At 47.1% G+C, this 6,209-nt stretch overlaps 1 long non-coding RNA gene across 1 annotated transcript; it reads right to left on the bottom strand.

Annotated features, from left to right (window-relative positions):
- Positions 1-2,145: 2,145 nt before the first annotated feature.
- LOC122480342 lies at positions 2,146-4,886 on the bottom strand. The gene is made up of 3 exons (XR_006296559.1): positions 4,785-4,886; positions 3,962-4,068; positions 2,146-2,230 (listed from the first exon to the last, which is right to left on the bottom strand). It is a non-coding gene; the product is annotated as an uncharacterized LOC122480342 (long non-coding RNA).
- Positions 4,887-6,209: the final 1,323 nt, after the last annotated feature.

Raw genomic sequence — 6,209 nt, forward strand, 5'->3', positions numbered from 1 at the left:
AAATATATTTGGCTTTCACCTATAGCTAAGATCTTTGGTGAAATATAAATCCCAAGAGCCCTGCGGAGAAGGGTGTGGGTATTACTTAAAACATGGTAACTTTCGGGTCCCACTTGTCTGAGCATTGGGCTTGGGATCAGTCTCCCCATCTCTGGGAGGAGGGAATGCACAGAGTGTATTCAGATCCTGATCTGCATCCCGGAGTCTCCTTTAAACATTCATTTGGTGGAATTTTAGGGAGTACCCATCTTATCAGTAGCCTAAGTTTACAAGGATAATTAGATAACGGCCTGAATCCAAGGAGCCCACAGTTTGGGAAGCTGGGATGTAAACAGCCAACAAGAGGACAGTGCTGAAAGTGCCTATTGCTTCATAGCAAATTACCACTAAGTTAAAACTAAGTTACCACTAACCAAACTAAGTTAAAACTTAGTTTAAAACACCACCATTGATTAGCTCACAGTTCTGTGGGTCTGAAGGCTGGAGTGGAGTGGTGTGGCCGGGTTCTCTGCTCAGCGTACCAGATGGCTAAAGTCAAAGCGTTGGCCGGTTACCTTGTTTTGTGGAGGCTTGACTAAGGAAGTGTGTTCCGCAAGCTCCTTCAGCTCCTTGACAGAATTCCTTTCTCTATGGTTGTAGGACTGAGGTCCCCATTGCCTTGCTGGCTGTCAACTGGGGACTATTTTCAGGTCCTTGCCACATGGCCCCCCTTCCATCTCATCAACAGAGAATCTCTTTCACATTGAATCCTGCTCACTCTTTCAATCTCTCTGATTCTTCAACAGTCAGAGAAAACTCTGAGGTTTTACAAAACTTGTCATTAGGTCAGGCCAGCCCAGGTAGCCTCCCTACCCGAGGGCAACCGTGCCACATTACATAAACCTAACCTCAGGAGTAAAATTTATCAGATGCACTGTCTCTGATTATGCAGGATGCATGGACCAGGGGCTGGGAGTCTTGGGGGCCCTCTTAGAATTCTGCGTGCTCCATCCAGGGAGAAACGTTCTCTTAAACAGTCTCTGTGAACTCCGCTGATGGTTTGTTCCGTAACTCCATGGCATGATACGTGGTGGTCTTGCCGTTACTAGGGTACATTTCGAAATTCCTTTTCTAGGCTGAAAGTTTCTTGGGATTAGGAACCTTATTCACACCTGTAGCTCCAATGTCCCAGACAAGACTTCTTCGGAGGGAGCTCTCCCTGCATGTTTGCCAAGAAAATAAAAAAAAAAAGGGCATCTATCATCTCTTGGATTCCTGCTTCTGTTTATCTCCAGGTCAAAACTTCTCTGACACTTTCCAGGAAGAGTTCATTGCTGCCTCCTCTGTGCTGGCACTTGCTGAATATCTCTGTATGAAGTATATCACATTGTGGCACCTTAGGGGAACACTTCCCGTTTATTCCACTCAGTGCCCCAGGGCACAGCGCATCACAGGTTTCATTGTTTCAAGTTGGAATTTCTAAAAAGGAGATGTAAGGAGTTTTCAAACCAAGGGGCAGATGGACAGTGGATTTGGGCTGTGAGGACACCCTTGGAAAGGGTCTCACAGGGGCAGAAGGCCAAAGGTGCAGCGGTAACGGAGGGAAGAAAATCGGCAAAAAAAAAAAAAAAAAAATTTTTTTTAAGAAGGAATGCTAGCAAACCCCAAGCCTGCTGTTTTATATATTACGTTAAGGAATGAACCTGGCAGAGCCCTCCATAAGGGACCGCAGGAAAGAATGCTTGTTTCAGGACTGACAATCAAGGGAACAGTTGTCTACTTTCACAGTCTGACATTTTATTTTCACTGTTGGGAGGACAGCAGCCCCAAGGGAGAGTTGGTGAAGGAAAGGGAAGAGATGGCTTCTGGTGCTTAAAGAAAGTGGGGGTGCGCTGGGGTGGGGGGCACTGAGACGCGTCAGACTCTTCGTCTCCTTCTTTTTTTTTTAATTTTTTTTTTCAACATTTATTTATTTTTGGGACAGAGAGAGACAGAGCATGAACGGGGGAGGGGCAGAGAGAGGGAGACACAGAATCGGAAGCAGGCTCCAGGCTCTGAGCCATCAGCCCAGAGCCTGACGCGGGGCTCAAACTCACGGACCGTGAGATCGTGACCTGGCTGAAGTCGGACGCTTAACCGACTGCGCCACCCAAGCGCCCCTCTTCGTCTCCTTCTTGATGTGGATGTTTTCCCTTTCAAACCTTCTTTTGGTTGTTGGCCCTTTGTGACTCCTTTTCGGCTTCGAGGCCGCCTAAGATCATTAAATGGGCACTTTACACAGATTTCATCTGCATACTAAGTTTGGCATCAGAAGAATGGTTGGAAATTTTCTGATCAGACTCACCAGGAGCCCTGAACGTCCTGGAAGCAATTACGAGGACCGGATAATAGAGCGAGCTGCGGGGGCTGTTGGCGAGCTCCATGCCTCACCTAAGTCTAGGGCAATGATGCCGGCTGGATAGCCAATGGTGACAGAACTCCAGGTCCCCTTAAATGCCGGTCAAAGCGCAGGTTTGTTTAACCTCTCCCTCTGACCACTTTGCTCACGGCCTGTGCGTGTGCCGGGGCGCTGCCCATCCGGTCTGTCACTGAGTGCCCCTGTGCAAGACCCTTGGGAGAGACACCCACATGGCATGGCATTCCCCTCACAGAGCTTACGGTTCACAAGGAAAGGTATTACAGTACAAGGCAGGAAGGGCTCAGTGCCAGGAGGGAAATGCAGTCAAAATGTTGCAGTGTTTGGAAGAGATTCAGGGAGGCTTTGTAGATTTATAGACTTGCAGATTTATAGCGGAGGTGGTATTCTAGGTGGACCTTGAATGATGGGTAGGAAAGTGAGAGGCAGAGGAGAGAGTATTGGGGAAGGGGGCTTTGTCTGGAAATGCAGAGTGAGATAGGGACAGAAAACTGAGGGAGCATTTAAGAAATGGCAGGTAGCTTTGTGTGGCTGGAGCAGAGGTTTACGTAGGAGCAACATGGGTCAGTGAGCTGGACAGAGAGAAGGAGGCTTTGTTCTGGAGAGTCTCAACTGTCAGTTAAGAATCCTGAGAGTGGGTAGGGTGGGGTGAGCAGAGGACGTGCAGGGGGGAGTGGGGCAGTTGGTGGGGGATGCGGAAGTACTGTTGTTGATTGGCTTGTCAGGCTCTTGCTGCTTCCCTTGCCTGGAATGCCTCTGCTCAGCCTCTTCCCTGACAATCTGTGCACCCTGGGCCCATCACAAATGCCTTCTCCTCCAGGAAGCCAAGCTGGCTCTGATCTCTCCCAACCCTGAGCTCCCTACAGCTCACCATCTGACCCTTGCCAATGGCATTTATCGTAGCCCACCCTGCCAGACAGCAAGTTTAATCTTTGTCTTTTCTGAATCCGGCACACATTAGATGCTTGGTAAACATTTTCAAGACGAACAGAATTTACTTCCTGCTGAATACGCTGCCTGTAGCTTGGGAAAGCCGGGCCATTGTGCTCCATTAACCCAACTAGCGTTTCTGTAAACATGGCAGACAGACCATAGATTAGAATGCCTGCCCCTCAGGTCATGCCAGACCCGAGATGAGATGGCACCTTGGAATTCATCTAGTCTTCATTTTATTAGTGAGGCCCAGAGAAGGGCATTCACTCACTCAAGGTCACACAGTGAGTTAATGATCTGAAATAATGTGTTTGGTATGTGAGTGTTTTATCGCAGTGTCTAACACACAACATACACCTAATAATCCCGGATACTCCCCAGCCTCTTGAAGTGTAATTAAACACGAAACTACTTGTAATTTTTTCCACTTTATGGGAACTTTATGCATCTGCCTCTGCTCACGCCTGGAACTTCTTCTGACTCCTCCTCCTGCCTCACCAGGTTAACTCCTGCTCATCAGTTAAGCCACAGTTTCCCTGATCCCTTGTCTTCCACCCTCGCCCAGGACAGGTTAAATGTCCCTCCTTGTGCTCCCCTTGTGGCCTGGGCACATCCTTTCTTCATTATACTTACCACCTCTTGTGCACATCTGCTTCTGTGCCTGTCTTCCCTGATGATAAGCTCCAGAAGGTTGGAATTGACTCTGCATTCTTCATTTCATGCCCAGCCCCTCACCATACCTGGAACACAGGAATTCTCAGTAGACATTTATGGAATGATGTGTGCAGTGGGGTCCTCACAGGCCCAGGCCGTAGACCAGCCTCCTTACTGCCTCCTCTGTAACTCACAGGGCCCCAACCAGACTGGCCGCTCAGATTCTGGTGGTCTCAGGGCTTTGCAGAGGAGTGCTGAACCCAAATCTCACTGTTTAGTAAGTCACTTCTTCTCTTTTTCCTTCCGTTAAATACCAAATAAAAATGGTTCCAGGAAGTTACGTGGCTGAGAAATTCCAGGCTCTGTCTGAGCTCCTAGATAAAGGCTGTTATTGTTAGGAAGTTGGTCATTAATCCAACCTGTCTTTTCTCTGTGCTGTGATTCCACAGCCTTCTAGAGGTACTGGTTCTTTCTGTCCTCAGTTGCTCTTAAGCCTGTTACTAGCTGGTTACAACTAGAAAAAACAAAAACAAAAAACTTGCCCACAGTAGACATAAAAATGAGCTAAAGGTATCAGTTGGCCACAAGCTCACTTTGTGCTCTGGGCTTGTGACTTTAAGTTAATGTGCTTTCAAAGTACCTTACCAGACGGCTAGTATCCTCATCTATAAGACAGGAAAAATAGCACTCGCCTTGTCACATCATTGCAGGAGTGCAAGAAAATAAACTAGGGAGAGGTTCCTGGCACACAGTAATGGTTAAAGAAATGTTACATCTAAATCAGAGGGTGGAATCCTCTTACCTTGTTCTGCTGTAACCAGACTTCATCCAGGCTTCTAAGTTTTGTCCTAGGCATCACATTTAAAAAAAAAAAATTTTTTTAATGTTCATTCATTCTTGAGAGACAGAGAGACAGAACCCGAAGCAGGCTCCAGGCTCTGAGCTGTCAGCACAGAGCCCCATGCAGGGCTCGAACCACATACTGTGAGATCATGACCTGAGCTGAAGTCAGATGCTTAATCGACTGAACTACCCAGGTGCCCCATAGGCATCACATTTTAAAACAGGGATGTTGACATTGTCACCCAGAAGCAAATGACCACTATGATAAGAATCTGGAAATCAGACTTTACAAGAAACAGCTGGAGGAGCTGGAAATATTTGGCCTGGAGAAGAAATAACTAGGAAAAAAATGGCATGGGCAGGCCTTAGAGAGGTCATCAAGTAACTGAAGGACTCACATCCAGGAAAGGATTAAGCCTCAGTTCGGTTCCATGAATATCTGTAGTATTTACCATCACATGTCAAGAGCAGAGAATGCAAAGCAAAGTAAAATACAATCCCTGCCCCTGCAGGACCAGAACGGTGTGAAAGGGGTGTGTATGCCGTGCTGGGGGAAAGCAGAGAAGAATAATGCTGCAGAGAGCCTGGAAGGCCTCACCAGGGAGGGGACAGCTGAGTGGAGCTTTAGGCAGAGGAAGAAGGGAAGGGCAGGCAGGCAGCGAGCGAGACATGTGCAGGCAGAAAGGCATCCTCAAGGAAAACCTTGGATGTGCTGGCAGAGTGGAGGGAAGCGAGCCTGCAAAGTCCAGCTGGAGCCAGATCGTCAAGGGCCTTGGATGTTAAGCTAAAGAGCTCCAACGATTTACCTCAAGTGGGTATTGAAGAGCCATCAAAGGCATTTAAGCAGGGGTTTTTTTTGTTTTTGTTTTTTTTTTTTATGAAAGGATGTTGTAGTGTAGCGTGCTGAAAGGCTTTATGGAAGAGAGACAGAAGGCAGGGGAGACGGGACATTCCAAAGAGTTACATATGGGCTTGGCTCTTCCACTTACTGTGGATGAACTTGAGCACATTATTTAAACTCACTGAGGTGTTTTTTTTTTTTTTTTTTTCCCATTCATATATTGGGATGATCACATCTACTTTACAGAGACATTTTAAGAACTAAATGAGGTGATATATTTAAGCCCCCATACATGTGCCTGGTACCCAAACAGTGCTCAGTAAGTAAGCACCCTCTCCTTCCTTCTCTTTCTCTTCTGGGCAGAGTAGACAGAGAAACAGAGTTCTCGCTGAAACATGGAGTCCTGGCCACACAACGGATAAATTTCCTTGGGAGAACTGAACATACTACAGGAAGTGCTCAAGAAGGCTATTTCTCTGGTGGAAGGGGAGACAACAAGATAAACCTCTAAAATCCCTTTCTACTTTAAGATTCTATCACCTT

This window comes from Prionailurus bengalensis, chromosome C1, assembly GCF_016509475.1.
Source record: "Prionailurus bengalensis isolate Pbe53 chromosome C1, Fcat_Pben_1.1_paternal_pri, whole genome shotgun sequence".
Classification (NCBI taxonomy): domain Eukaryota; kingdom Metazoa; phylum Chordata; class Mammalia; order Carnivora; family Felidae; genus Prionailurus; species Prionailurus bengalensis.